Source organism: Pimephales promelas, chromosome 13 (genome assembly GCF_988280905.1).
Source record: "Pimephales promelas chromosome 13, fPimPro1.hap1.1, whole genome shotgun sequence".
In the NCBI taxonomy this organism is placed as follows: domain Eukaryota; kingdom Metazoa; phylum Chordata; class Actinopteri; order Cypriniformes; family Leuciscidae; genus Pimephales; species Pimephales promelas.
Genome location: NC_142781.1, coordinates 19,019,407 through 19,033,756, shown reverse-complemented (window position 1 = coordinate 19,033,756; position 14,350 = coordinate 19,019,407). Strand labels below are relative to the sequence as shown.

The 14,350-nt window shown below is 37.0% G+C and overlaps 1 protein-coding gene across 3 annotated transcripts in view; it reads left to right on the top strand.

Moving 5' to 3' along the window:
• The window catches only part of clocka (clock circadian regulator a), a 61,245-nt gene that overhangs the window by 8,564 nt on the left and 38,331 nt on the right, over window positions 1-14,350 (top strand). For 2 of the 3 annotated variants that reach the window (XM_039692115.2, XM_039692114.2), the window contains exon 2: window positions 6,417-6,520. The gene's annotated coding sequence lies outside the window, so the exon portion shown is untranslated. Of the gene's footprint in view, window positions 1-6,416; window positions 6,521-10,715; window positions 10,845-14,350 lie in introns of all 3 variants that reach the window. The other variant, XM_089118566.1, reaches the window with a different exon arrangement.

The window sequence follows — 14,350 nt, the reverse complement described above, 5'->3', positions numbered from 1 at the left end:
GTATAAAATTTTTGCTAAATCGTACATATAATACTAGTTGGGCAATTCGTATCCTACCCATCACATGGGTTTAGACAATTTGTACGAATTAGTACGAGTGAGGGGGTATGAATTAGTACAAATTAGTCACTTTTTAATCATTCGTACGAATTGGTTGTGAGGTGTTCACAGCCAGTGATTAAAACTTGATCCGGCCGTTGAAAAGTCTGTAAGTATGTTCAGTTCAATGTTTCTGCTAGTCGGTAGTGTGTCCCCGGCATTAGATGGAGGCAGATCTAAATGCAAGCTTGCAGTTGATTTTAAGAAAGGCAGGTTTATGTGGCCAAACTGTCTGTAGTCTATATTTGATTTTTTTTGTTTGGAACTAGAAATAAAACTGAAATAAAACTAAAATAAAACGTATGCATAAAAGATGAATCATTCACAAATAGAACTGTAGTTTAAGTGGCCAGAAAGGCAATTTAAGGCGGGAATGTCTATTTAACTAGCCAGTGCACACAAGGGATAGCCTAGTTTAAACTTCAGTTTGATTCAGTTGCCACTTAGCACCTTAAACTTTAGCTTTATAAAACAACTGCGAAGATTTAAAAACAGTCTTCACAATGATTTCTTCCTTTTAATTTTATTTCTTGTTTACATTTGAATTACCATCATGGTAATGGCTTAATAAAGCAATAGACTGTACCTTGCCACTCTAAATTTGATGTATGACTGCTTTTTTGGTTCCCCGAGCAGTTGTTTGAATGATCAGTTGCATGGAGTTGAATGTTGTAAACCAGTTGGCAAGTGTCCATCACACACAGCCTATACACTTGTAAATCAAAAATGGCATATTGCAGAGAAATATAAGTCATGTTTTTATCCATTGTTGTTTTCCCAGCTAGGGTTTGGCTTTTTGTTATTTGAAGACAAAAATATATATATTTTTTTTAATTATGGGAATATACAAGCATTTAGCTTCCACACATATTGATGTTAGGAATTCATGAGGTGAAAATGAATTGTGAGTTACTTCCCTGTTGATGTGAAGCTTAATTGCTGTGTGAGTGTAAACATGAGTTAAACCACCTAGGTCCTTTGCAGTGTTCTTACTATTAGCAAAGTCTTTAATTCAAAATTCACTTAAAAATATAGGCTATTATATAAGTTGCCTAAATGTTTACATTTTCAGTCAAAATTGGTTTAATTTGTATGTTGCTTTTCGAAATATAGGCTAGAACTTTTAAAGCAGCTTTACAAAAATGAATGTCTCGTTGTTTCTTAAGGCCCTAGTGAATAGCTTTAAAATATTTTATTGACTGCTTTCACAGTAGTTGCTAAGCTATTGCTAATGTGTTCACAGAGGTTTCCTAGGCCATACATCTTATTGTTACAGTGTTGCTTGGTGGTTTCTGAGGTACTGTATTGTGAGTGGTTGCTAGATATTCACTAATTATGACTAAATGGCAAAAGGCCATTATTTTCTGGTCAAGAAATGCCAACTTTAAAGTTCAAACAAACATTTATTTTTTTAACATGGGGTGGCTTCTATAATAGATTGTACCACAATAATTGATGAGCATGGAAAAAAAAAAGTAAATAATAGCAGCAGTTATTATCTGGTGTTTTTAGTGTGTCTGTGTGTGCAGTACATGCTGCTCCAGGCAAAATCATCTCTGCATCTGCTCTGAGTTTGGGTCGTTTATAATTGCATTCGGAACAAAACATGTTCCAACCTTCTTTCCATTATTGTAATGAGAACTATTGTCAACAAAAGAGAAACTTTAAAGGCTAATTCACACTGCATCGATGCCGGCCAATGGCAATGTTTGTTGGATCAGAGTGTTACTTTTGCCTGTGTCAGTTGCCATTGGTCGGTGCCTGTTTTTGACAAACTCAAAATGCTTAATTAAAAAAGTTAACCTCCCCTCCACCTCAATTTTGTTCTCTTAATGACGTGTCTCGCAGAGGGTGGGACTACATATCCGCCACAACTGAACTAACTGCAAACTGGCATTTAGATCTACCTCCATAGTTAGCAACTTACTGCTATCCAATAAATTCCTGAAGGACGAAATCCTGTGTTTGGGAAATGTCCTGCCCTACAAGTTCTTCTCTAGTGTATTATAATTAAATATTGAGGATGGTGTCAATTTCAAACCAATTAAAGCCCTATTCAGACCCTGACAATGTTAACGAACAAGAGGATCGTCCAGAACAGAATTCATGCACGGACTTTGCAAGCACTGATTTCACAGGACGTTTCAGAGTGGGATGTTTTTTTGTAATTTTCTCATACATTATAGATATGATGTTATCCTCCATTTAATCATGATATTTGTCGGAAAACTCCGGGGGAAAAAAAACATGGCCAATTTTCCTAACGCTGCCTTCACACTGGCAGTTGAAATCAGCTCCGTAATACGCAATACGTTCCCAACGGACGTCGTACTACACAGTGAAAAGCGTCGGACGCGGGTAGAACAAAAATGGTGGAGAGATTAAAGTTTGATTCTGTCAGTTCTGTATGATCTCTCTGATTAGGGTTATGCTGCGTGAGGAAAGTTGCTCAGGACGTTGACATGTCAGGTCGGCTAAAAAATGTGATATAGTGGTCGGTCAATAGTTCAATGTCTACCTTCAATTTAATTGTATTAACTGCCCTTATAAACGTTAGAAAGTCATGAAAATAAAAAATGACATCACAAATTATCGTTATAAAATCAATATTTATTTTATTAAAAGTTAATAATTCAGGTTTGTTTATCAGTACCATAGCAACGCTCAACTTCCGCTGGAATTGTCGGATAGGAACTCTTGCGAAAAGCTACGGACGGTTCCTATCCGACAATTCCAGCGGAAGTTGACCGTTGCTATGGTACTGATAAACAAACCTGAATTATTAACTTTTAATAAAATAAATATTGATTTTATAACGATAAGTTGTGATGTCATTTTTTATTTTCATGACTTTCTAACGTTTATAAGGGCAGTTAATACAATTAAATTGAAGGTAGACATTGAACTATTGACCACTATATCACATTTTTTTAGCCGACCTGACATGTCAACGTCCTGAGCAACTTTCCTCACGCAGCATAACCCTCATCAGAGAGATCATTCAGAACTGACAGAATCAAACTTTAATCTCTCCGCCATTTTTGTTCTACCCGCGTCCGACGCTTTCACTGTGTAGTACGACATCCGTTGGGAACGTATTGCGTATTACGGAGCTGATTTCAACTGCCAGTGTGAAGGCAGCGTAAGAAGCAGTGAGCCGTCTTACAAAAGCGAGAGCTTACAAAAGCGAGAGCTTACAAAAGCAACAGAAAACAAGCTGTTCTCCATTAAAAGTGGAGTGCACAGATAAACTGTGGGGTTATAATGTTCAGAAACAGTGTTTTAAATAAGTTCTAACCACTCTAAGTTTGTCAGCCTTTGGAAACAAATGGGTTTTGGAAAAGCAGTGTCTCTTTGACATAGCCACTCTAATGCAGCTCAACCAGGTCTTGTCCCCCTTTTTTGCTTATTCTATGGGCAGGGATTATTTAAATGAGTACCGTTGTGACTTCATAAGATCCGGAAAAATCGTGTTGTAGTCCAAACAAGTCGTTTGTTGTAGTTTCTGGATAGTGGATCCTGTTAAATAAAATATCTCCCTTTGGAGTGGACTTTGAGCTTTGTAACACATTTAATGGCCACCTGCTGTTTTCCACCAAAATAAAAGTTGGATGGTTTAATGTTTGAAGAATTTGTAAGAATTTAAGATAGCCATACATATTTTATTTTACAGTAGTACTGTAAAGTATTAGTATTATTATATTTGTTATTTTGTAGTGAAATATTGCAATAATAAACTTTCTAATTTAATTGACCTATGGCTAAGCCACGCCCCCTCCACTCACTCGGACAAACAGTCAACATTCGGGGGACAGGCGTTATGGCAGCTGTCACAGTTAGGAGACATTTCACAGGAGGCAATTGATGATTTTTGGAGACAGAAAGATTATATATCATCTTGAAGTCCTAGTAACCTTGGAGGGTTATATTAATAATTTTATTGTTGAGAAGGTCGACGAAAAGCTTCAGTTCCAGGCAAGAATTTATAGGTCACAGTGTAAACGTGATAAACCGCATATCGTTGCCATCTCTGTTTGGTTAACATGAATCATTCAGCACAACATTGTTAATATTTAGTTATCTAGGTTATTTACAGATACGTTAATGAAGCTAAGTGACATGATGTACAACGCAGCTAGAAGCTAACATTGACGTTTTGTAATGTAGGCTAACGTTACATTAGAGATGTTAAAGATAACGTTCAATACGTTGTTGACTTAACTTAGAACAGATGTAGACATCCTTGTTTGTGTTGTGGTCTACTGCATAGCTTAATCGCATTACTTAATCCAGAGCAGACACTTATCTCGGTTGAGATGTGGCTTGGGAAAGAGTAAAAAAATCATCGTCGCCCAGCCTCTCAGGATACCTAGTGTCGGAGTAGCATGTACCCCATGCACACCGCTTGACCATTTTAAACTTAAAATGACAAGAAAAAACATAAAAACAAAAGAAAACTCACTAACTGCAATGCATTCCAATGGACGTGGAACCAGAGAATGTCCGAGTGTATTGGGTTAGCTATGCGCACTGTGATTGGCTCATCGCGTTTGGGGGCGTGGTTTAGCCATAGGTTAATTGTTTTAATTATTATTATTATATAGTTGTGATAGTCTTAGCTATTAAAACATAATCGTCCAAAATTTTGCATCCCAGCAAACCTAGAGCTTTTTTGTTTTTAAATCTCATTTTGAGGCTATGTTTACACGGAAACGATTCTGAAGAGAAAACGCAAAAGTGGCGTTGTGTTATCACTTTTTATTCTGCATTTAGACAAGCGTTTTGGGTGTGAAATCCGCATGCAGATGATGATGCAAAAGTCTGTGAAATTCAATGTAGTATGCACTCCAGGCGGCTAAGAGTGCATACTACAACAACACCAAGCCCGCGCGCCTGCGTACAACCTTCACTGACAAGCAGACTTTTGCGTTTTTACCCTTTACACAGGAACGCGGTGGTGGAGCGTTTTAAAGATTTCCACTCTGGAGGGTGGTTTCACTTTTTTGCGTTTTTAAGCCCCCAAAACGCCGTCGCTGTGTAAACAAGTCATATCCACTAAAATATTTTTACGTTTTCACCCGCGAAGGTTCTTGTGTAAACAGGGCCTTAATCGCAATAATTTTATATCAGAAAAATCACAATTAGATTTTTACACCAAATCGTGCAACTAGTTAACTTGTTAGTAAGTGCTTCAAACTAAATTTTGATGCCACAAATTTGGTAATCTGGCAAATTTAGTGATTATTTAATCCCCAAAAGTACTGATAGTGTAAACCTGGTAAATTCCTAGGTGTACTGATGAAGAAAAAGTTTTTGCTTATTACTCCTGGTTTCAGTAATATCAGTGTTATTTGCTTTTGCAGCAGTCGGTAATTAACTGACTATTGAGAGCCCTTAACAAACTAACCAAAGACCACTTTCTAAGACTCAGCTATTTGTCTTCATTATTTTAAATAATAAACTGTCTTATGGGTCAAATTTGAAACTGGCAAGTTGTGTTTTGACCAGGGCAGTTTTGCTGATATATTTAGTCACCAGACACTTTAATCCAGGGCCACTAACAGTATACTATAATTGCTCTGCGATGTCCCACTAGACTGTTGGGGACCGTGGTGGTGGTGGTGGTGTTGGTTGGGGTCAATTTACTCCCAGCTTTTGTCTGTCCTTGGTACCGTCTCCCTAGAACAAACAAATTTTGTTGTAGTATTCGGATCAAACTGAAAAAGGAGTGCTACCAGCCAGTTGTCAGTTCTTGTTCTTCAGCGCTAAGAATTCCCTTTTGGGTTGGACTCAATTTATGTTTAGAGGCAAGAGGAGTAACAGCAAGATGTTTGCATGGAGGGACAGTTTGACAATTTCTCAGTGCAACAGGAGCCCCATGATTTGTGTTTGTGTGTGTGAAGAATCAGAATGACCCAGATGTTTTAGTTGTGATTTCATCTCTAATCAGAAATTCTGGGACGTGTGGAGAAGCTTGCGGGTGAACGCAGAACTTTTCTTAGAACTAGACGCAAGGTCTGTTCACTAACACAGCGGCACACCACACATATAACCCGTGACCTGGTTTGTTAACATTTGGCTGCGGAATAATAGTCAGCAATTTGTGATAGGACGCATTTAAATATTCTTAAAGCGAACATGCACAAACACCCAAAATCTCACAGAGAGTGTGCTGTGGTTAAAGTCACATGCATTCAAACAGTTTCTTCTGTTCTTTTTGCTGTTGTTCTAAATATCAGAATATGGTAAAGTGGATATACCTGATGTAAGCTCACCTTAAGGAAAGGGTGCTTAACAATTTCTTTTTGCCTTTGCAGGGTTGGATAGGCATTGCCATTGGATTGGAGTTACTTTGTTTGGAATTAAAACGCTCAATGACAATCTACAAGAGCCCTTCTGCAACTTTTCCAACCTAAAGAAGGTAAGGTGGAAAATGGTGAAATATTCTTTTTAACAGTTTGACGGTCCCCAAATGAAGATAATTCAAAGACATTACTTTATACGATGAATAAATATTGAGTAGTTGATGCATTGTTGTTTTTGGCCTATGCTAATCACGTCCATGGTATGTAGAAAGGGTTCATGTGTCATGTGTCAATGGCTTCTCTTTGTAATTTTGTGCTACCTTTATTTTGTTATCATGATATGACGGGCTGTGTGTTTGTATGTTGACTGCACTCCAATATTGCTGAGGGTCTGACTCACTTAATAGCTTGATACCCTGCAAGCCCTAGAGATGAAACTACAAATGGCTGAAACTGGAGATAGATGGAGCATAACATTGATTTGAAAGGAGGATGTATTATTTTGTTAGATATACACAGTTTGGCTTTGAACGAGAATGGCAACTAACTATTCTGTAACTGAAGTGAAGAGCAAAAGAATTTTCTTTAATGTGTGATTGATCTAGTTATTTTTAATAGATTGACACGACAGCACTAATGTATGTTGCAAACATTTGCTTAATATTTTTGTGGAAAACTTGATCTTTTTAAGGAAACTTTAATGGACATTTAATAGAAAGCTAGAAAGAACAGCATTTATTTGAAGTCTTTACCATCACATTTGACCAATTAAACACATTCTTGCTGTATGAAAATATGATTTTTTGGGGGGGGTAAAAAATCAGTAGTACCAAACATTCCTCTGGCATAAAAAATAGATGAATAAATAAATAATAATATTATATACTTGGGTAAAACATTTGTTTAGTGTGAACTTCAGTGCACTGGATGATGTTACGTTTAAAAATACTATTTGGTTACAGCCAATATATAATTGTCCATATGCAAACATGTATCTGTTTGCATCCATTGTACAAATTTTAATTGATTGCACACAATAAACTTAAAAACTGTGACAAAATGGATGAATGCAATAATTCTTGAACATTTTAAGAAGTTAAATTGAACATATAGCCGAAATGTATTTTTTTGGAGTGTAGATTTGTCAAGATCAAACTTGGCTACATGACAAACTTCATGAAAGAACTGAAATCATTGTGGTTAACAAACTTAATTCAGCAACATGCTTTACAAGGAAACATCGTAAAGGTCCAGTTACATCCCAGTGCTGCTGCAGTGGGAATGCTTTTCTCATTATTATTCAAATTTCGCACAGCTGGTTCGTGCAGACTGTTTTTTTTTCTTACCTGCAGTGTAATTTGCATGAATGTGCCATGCTTGCATTTGTAAGTGATGTGTATTGCATTAAGCCCTGGTTCTGTATTTTCATGTGGATAGATGTGGCTGCTGCAGGCTACAGTGCTGTGATTTGGGATTTGTAACTGAGAAAAAAAAAAAAAAACACTTCCCTGGAGATCCCACATACACACACAGTTTCCCGTGATCTCAGTGTCTAGGCTTCAGCCCACCTCACGTCACACTCATTTCTGTGTTTTTCCCTCAGGAAAAGGGGTGATTGTGCACTAGGGAAAAGTGAGGAATTGGAGAGGCCGTATGACTCGGCAGAAATCTCCTGACCTCCATAAAAATGCAGCGTGTCGTTTTTAAAGCCACAACTCTGTATTTTAGCTCTAAGGATGGCATGGCTTTGCTGACAACAGCCCTTCTTGTCTTTGGCAAGCCTGTCAACTGTATGTTAATTTGGCCACTAAAGACCTGCAGGATATTTACACATCATGTAAGTGTAGCCTGGGTTGGGTATACAGTATGCTAATGGTTCTCTGAACGATTGTGACCACTGTGTGTGAAAACAAAAGCTTTTTACTGTATGTTCCCTTCATTTTTATCAGGAAACTGATGAGAAATTTTGAAGATTTGGCAAATATTCCTAAATATTTGGTAATTAAATGCACAAAAGATTTTTTTCACCTAACAATTGAATTAATAGCTAAAAGATGACTGTATATAGAAAATAAATAAATAAATAAAACGGAGCATTTGGGGACAATAAGACCCCGTTTACACCTGGTATTAAAATGCGATCTGTATCCAGATAAGTTATCCGGATAATAAGTACTGATTCCATTTACACCTGGCCACATAAATGTGTTTTTGCAAAACGGATATAAATCCGATCTTCACCTCCTGCGTTATATGCAGATTTATTGGATTGCACGCCACCAAAAGCAACAGATCTGAGCGGCATTTTATTGATCATCAGCTAATTTCCAAATCAGAGACATCAATAAGAGAGAGTGGCAACAGGCCTGGTAAGATAATTTCGTTTCTTTACTTGAAGATGTGTTAACTGCGTCTGTGACTTACTTTCACTTTTATTTGCGATGTTTGCACGTTGAATAGACGCTCAGCTGCTCATCTGCGGTGATGCGTGTCGCATCTGACTAGGCTATAACATGACATATAGCCTATATAACACGCTCTCACTCGTTTATTTTTTAGCATTTTTGGGAGGAGTAAAATATACATATGTGGTTTCAACAACCAGATTGCGTTTACACCTAGTAAAGATCCGGACACAATGCGAGCCAGACTACCTCCAGATGTGGTCAGGCAGATCCGATCACGATCCGATCACAACGCGTTTACACCTTGCATTAACATGCATTTTTTATTATCCGGATAACTTATCTGGATACAGATCGCATTTTAATACCAGGTGTAAACGGGGTCTAAGAGCTTATCACATTCCTTTAGAACCAGTTCACACAACCTTTTTTATTAATTAAACGAAAAAACACATTCTCTGCCCCTAAATGTGCATGTCTTCAGGTCAGGAAATGTTGTTCATTACCTTTTCTGATTTTCAAAATAGTATAAATTATGTGAATACAACAATGTACCTGGTTAAAGTGTATTCAGAAACGTACCATTGCGACTGCATCAATTAATGGCCAAACGGAGAATCTTGTGTGTTGACATTTTAGACGGTTCAATTACATTTTTTGGAAAATGTGGAGTAACATTTTTGTCGTCCAGTTAGTCCACGTCCAACTGGAAGTTGCGGGATAGTTCACCCAAAAATGAAGATTCGGTCATCATTTACTCGCCCTCAATTTGTTCCAAACCTGTGTCAATTTCTTTTCTTCTGAAAAAATACTTTGGAAGTCAATGGGGTTCCTGACATGTCTTCAAAATGTCTTCTTTTGTGTTCAGCTGAAGAAAAATATTCATACAAGTTTGGAACAACTTAAGGGTGAGTAAATGATGACCGAATTTTCATTTTTGGGTGAACTATACCTTTAAGGTCTGAAAGTATAAGCTGTACAGTATGAGTAAATGTAAATGCTCAGATTCAGTGGTTCACTGTCTTATTTTTGTCATTTTGTTCTCTGTTTGTACTTCCTAGCATGTAATGAATAAAATAGGGTATTTTAGAGCTCTTTAGCAGGAGACCGACATGTTTTTTTTTTTGGTTTTGGAAAAACATGGATAAACAAAATTTTAATCAAGCTCAGTAGTCTTGGATCCCTAAGTTTTTTCTTTGAAATGTCAATTAGTTAAGATATTCACTTGCATTTAACATTCTTTTGCTCTTTTTGCACAATTTAATTATTAATCATTTAATTACACATTTTAATTGAAGTACTTAACGTTTGATTAATTTAGTTGATGCTCTTACTCAAAGCAACTTTTAAATGAGGAATGCTTTTGCCTGTGCTTTTGCGTTCATATTTATCTGAAATACTGAAATTGTGTTCATTTGAGGAGCCATTTTCCGAAACTAGGTCGCTTTTTTTTGAGAAAAGTCTATTTCTGAAGATTTGACTGGAGATACAACTGCTAGATTCAGCTAGTGAATGTTTTATTATTAATAACATAAAAAAAAACTAGTAGCTTAATCAAGCAGTTTTCTTTCCATTCAAATCTTGTGTGTGTTTAAAAAGGATGTTATATTGTGTGTGTGTGTGTGTGTACACATACCATAGTTATATTATACTTGATTCTGAGAAAAGTCAGAGAAGAACATAATAGATTACAACTGTAAATCTGGTGCTTGCTTGTAAAACTTTATGATGTGCTGACAAATTTCGCTAGTTGTTTTTGTGTGTGTGTGTGTATCAATCATTATTTTGCTTTGGTTTTTGATGTCTTAAATATGGCAGTTATAAATGATTAGTGGATTATTCGGCTCCCCTTGATGCCTATTGTTTATGTATTTGCATGATTGTGCAGTTTTTGTGTGTCATTCAGGCGTAACAGGTGAGCAAGGGCGAGGAAATAGGATGTTTTTCTGTGTTTGACCTGTGGACACAATCAGCCGCCTTTAGACTGGGAGAGGCTCACGTGACCTTGGCTGTAACAATATACAGAAGCAAACAGGTACACACGTGAGGCCTTTAACCTGAATTACACAATGTATAATGTTATATACTACTATTAAAGTATCTTTGATTTTTATATTTTCAGTTTTCATTTTCTGCTAGGTTTTATATCTATTTAAGCACACTTATTTTAATTGGTTGCGAAGATATTTCCTATTTTTAAAAGGGAACTGTGACAATCCGTAAACATTAAAATACTCACTATTTTCAAAAGTATATGCTGATAATATAATAAGATAATAAGATATAGGAATTAACATGATTTTAGTGTGAAAAAATGCCTAAATGTTTGTATTATATATGTAAATGCATTTCTAAAATTATAATTCTAAAATTGAAGTCCTTCAGAAAACATTCTACGTCATTTTTAAGATCCAAAGTTGTTGTTTTTGTTGTTGTTAACATTAGTTAATGCACTGTGAACTATCATAAACATGAATATTTTTATTAACTAAAATGTACAAAGATTGATAAATTCTGTAAAAACAAACATATTATTCATTGTTATTTCATGTTAGTTTATGCATTAACTAACTAATATCAAATCATTGGCATTTTTGAGATCACAACCAGCTCAACACTTCATTCTCAACCAATGGTGTGAGATTGGAGCGGGACTATCTCTTTGACCGACCAATGGCAGGGAATGGGGGAAATGTTCGGGAAACATGTTTCCGATTCTGTTTTGGAGTGTGCTGGTCCATATGCTCATGGAGGTGAATCCATCTATCACCTGCACAAACAGATTTTCACAAACAGATCTATCACCTGCACAAACAGATTTTCTTTGTAATTTCCAGCAAATCTGTTTTAATGAACAGTTTTGACATCTTTAGAAGTCACCTCATTTTGCCTCTAATCCTCCTTCCATTCTCCTGTGCTCTCTGCCTCCCTCTGGCTGGGATCATGGCTGACCCACTTGGCGTCAGTACCAGCGGTTGGCTCCTCGCCGTTCCTCTGAAAGACCAGACCAACAGCAGCAGCAACTTCACCGTGGGGCCTCCTGCCAGCTGCGCCGTGGGGCCCTGCCAGTGGCGGCGTGAGGCCCTGCCAGTGGAAAGCAGCTCAGACATTTTCCTGTCTGCAGACTGCTGGACATTCACACTAACAAAGGCAGCTTTTGTGAGATCCAGGCACAGGGGCTTGAGGTTGACTGCAAGCCCACAGAAGGGACTCTAACCCTGGTAAATCAGGGTGTGGTGTAATAAAGTGTCCTGGAAGAAACAAAAGTGACCTTTACTTGGTGATTATCGGCAGAGATAAGAGATGGCCATGAGTACATGGACATAACAACAATAATTGATAAGGAAAAACACATCCCAACTTATTTTTGTTTAGCTTGGAAACGTTTCAGGAAAAAAAAGTCCAGCATCTATAGTGTCAAATGGAGCTTTATTTTATTTTATTGTTTTTTCGTGGCATCGTACTTTGCAATTCGGATGGGTTAGAGCCAATTTGTGTCTGAACAGAAGACACAAGTCTTTACTATTTTTAAGATGCAATGTCCAAAGATGTGTATATGATGCATAAATCATATATAGCTTTTTGATAAGCCTGTATTGACACATTGACAGCATTCAAATATCAATAGCTAACACACCAATAAGCCAATAATTATTTTCATGGTGATTCTATAATAAATAGGTGCACACGGAGGCTCTGCCTTCTTTCAGGTGGATGTTTTCCGCGTAATTTCTCCTGTTCAATCCGTGGAGATCAGACTTGACCCGTGAATGAAAACATGAAGTCTCTGGAGAGCTGCTTGAGTAGATGATGAAGTTGTTCTTTCGATGAAATGAGACACTGACACTGTTTTCCATGTTTACTTTCATGTTTTTCATGTAAAGCTGCTTGATTTTAAGCAATCTATTGTATAAAGTGCTTTAAATAAACTTGGCGTGACTTTAGAGTGCCGAATTGCAGAGCTCGTGAAAACGTATCCATATTGCTTTGACCAGATGCTTTTTGTTGGCTTTATTTAAAAGAATGCTTGCTGTTTTCTCAAATTTGTTGTTTGTTTATTTTGTTATTGAGAGGAAAATGTGCAGCTCATTTACATATTCACCTAAACGCTGCTCTTAGCAGTTTGGGCACCGTCAGATGTTCGATAACAGTATATCGTTCGAGGCTCGCGTATTTCGAAGTCGAAATACGTTGTTTTACCCAAAGACGAAGAATGAAAAAGAACTTCGCCGTGACTATATCGGGGCCTTAAATAATGACAGAATTTTGTGTCTTACCTATTTGTGATAATGTGGCTAGTTAAACAAAAACAAGCTTTTTTATTTATTTCTGCTACCCAATCAGATGAGACATGTCATGTGACCCATAATATCTCCTATTTATTGAATGCAGAGAGGAAAGTTGTGCAGAGGTTTCTGGGAATGACAGTGCATTGTTTTTTGGTTGAAGTGTTGGCACTGTTTATATAAACACCGCTCTGCTGTGTTTGGATATTAGAGAACTCATTAAATAGACGTGTTTACTGCTTGCATCTACTGAACCATCTGATCACTTTACTGTCACCCTGATATAAATGTGTGTGTGTATATTTACGGCTGAAGGACCAATAGGAAGCGATTCCCCATCATCAAATGAACTGTTAGTTTGTTTCTGCTTAAACTGTGTCATCTCTCTTGTGTGCATTATTTGAGCATGATGAGCATTATTTGATCCGAAGTAAACTTTTTGTTTGGATTGTGTCACTAAACTAGACTAAAATAGTTTTTTGTTTGGGTCCTCATTTTCCACTGTGTGCATCTAAGCCATGGCTGGTTTTAAATGTCGGCCATGGTTGCTTATGGACTGATCGTCATGGTTACGGTGTTGCAGTCATCCCCGCTCCCGCCCTGTGAGAGCGTTTAACAGACACGGCAATCCCAGCCTGTCACTATCATCACCATTTCAACCACCAACCACACCCATCAACAGTGGAAACTGTCGATATTATAGATCAGCAGTATTGCACAGTTGCATATGTGATATTGATTTTATGATGATATTGAACCGTTCAATAAATAAGGAGTTAATATTGTGTTGTTTTAGATATATAGTCTGTTTTTGTACAATTTTACAAACAAAAATTTCACCTTTAAAGTCAGACCAGAACTGTTGTGTCTCCAAGCAGCACATAGCAGTGTTTCATTTCTTACTGATAAGAATTAATCGGGTGAAACAATGATTCAATTGCCCATTTATAAAGAGCGCCACTTACTCAGACTATAGAAATAGAAAGACGGTTCACTCCTATTACTTAAATTGGAGAAACTGCACTGCTCAATAAATAAATAAATAAATAAAGTCATTGCGCTAAGGACTGGTGCATAGGCGCATTGGCTGGTCTTGCCTGAAAAATAAGCTTTTTTAATGCTTTTGTAGCATAAGTAACAGCATTTATGGGACACTTTGTGTTGCAGATTTGAAATATTATTTATTTGTGAGCTCGGCAAGCGTTTTTTGAGATTTCAGGATTCCCCTATTCAAGTAGATATGACTTGATCTTGA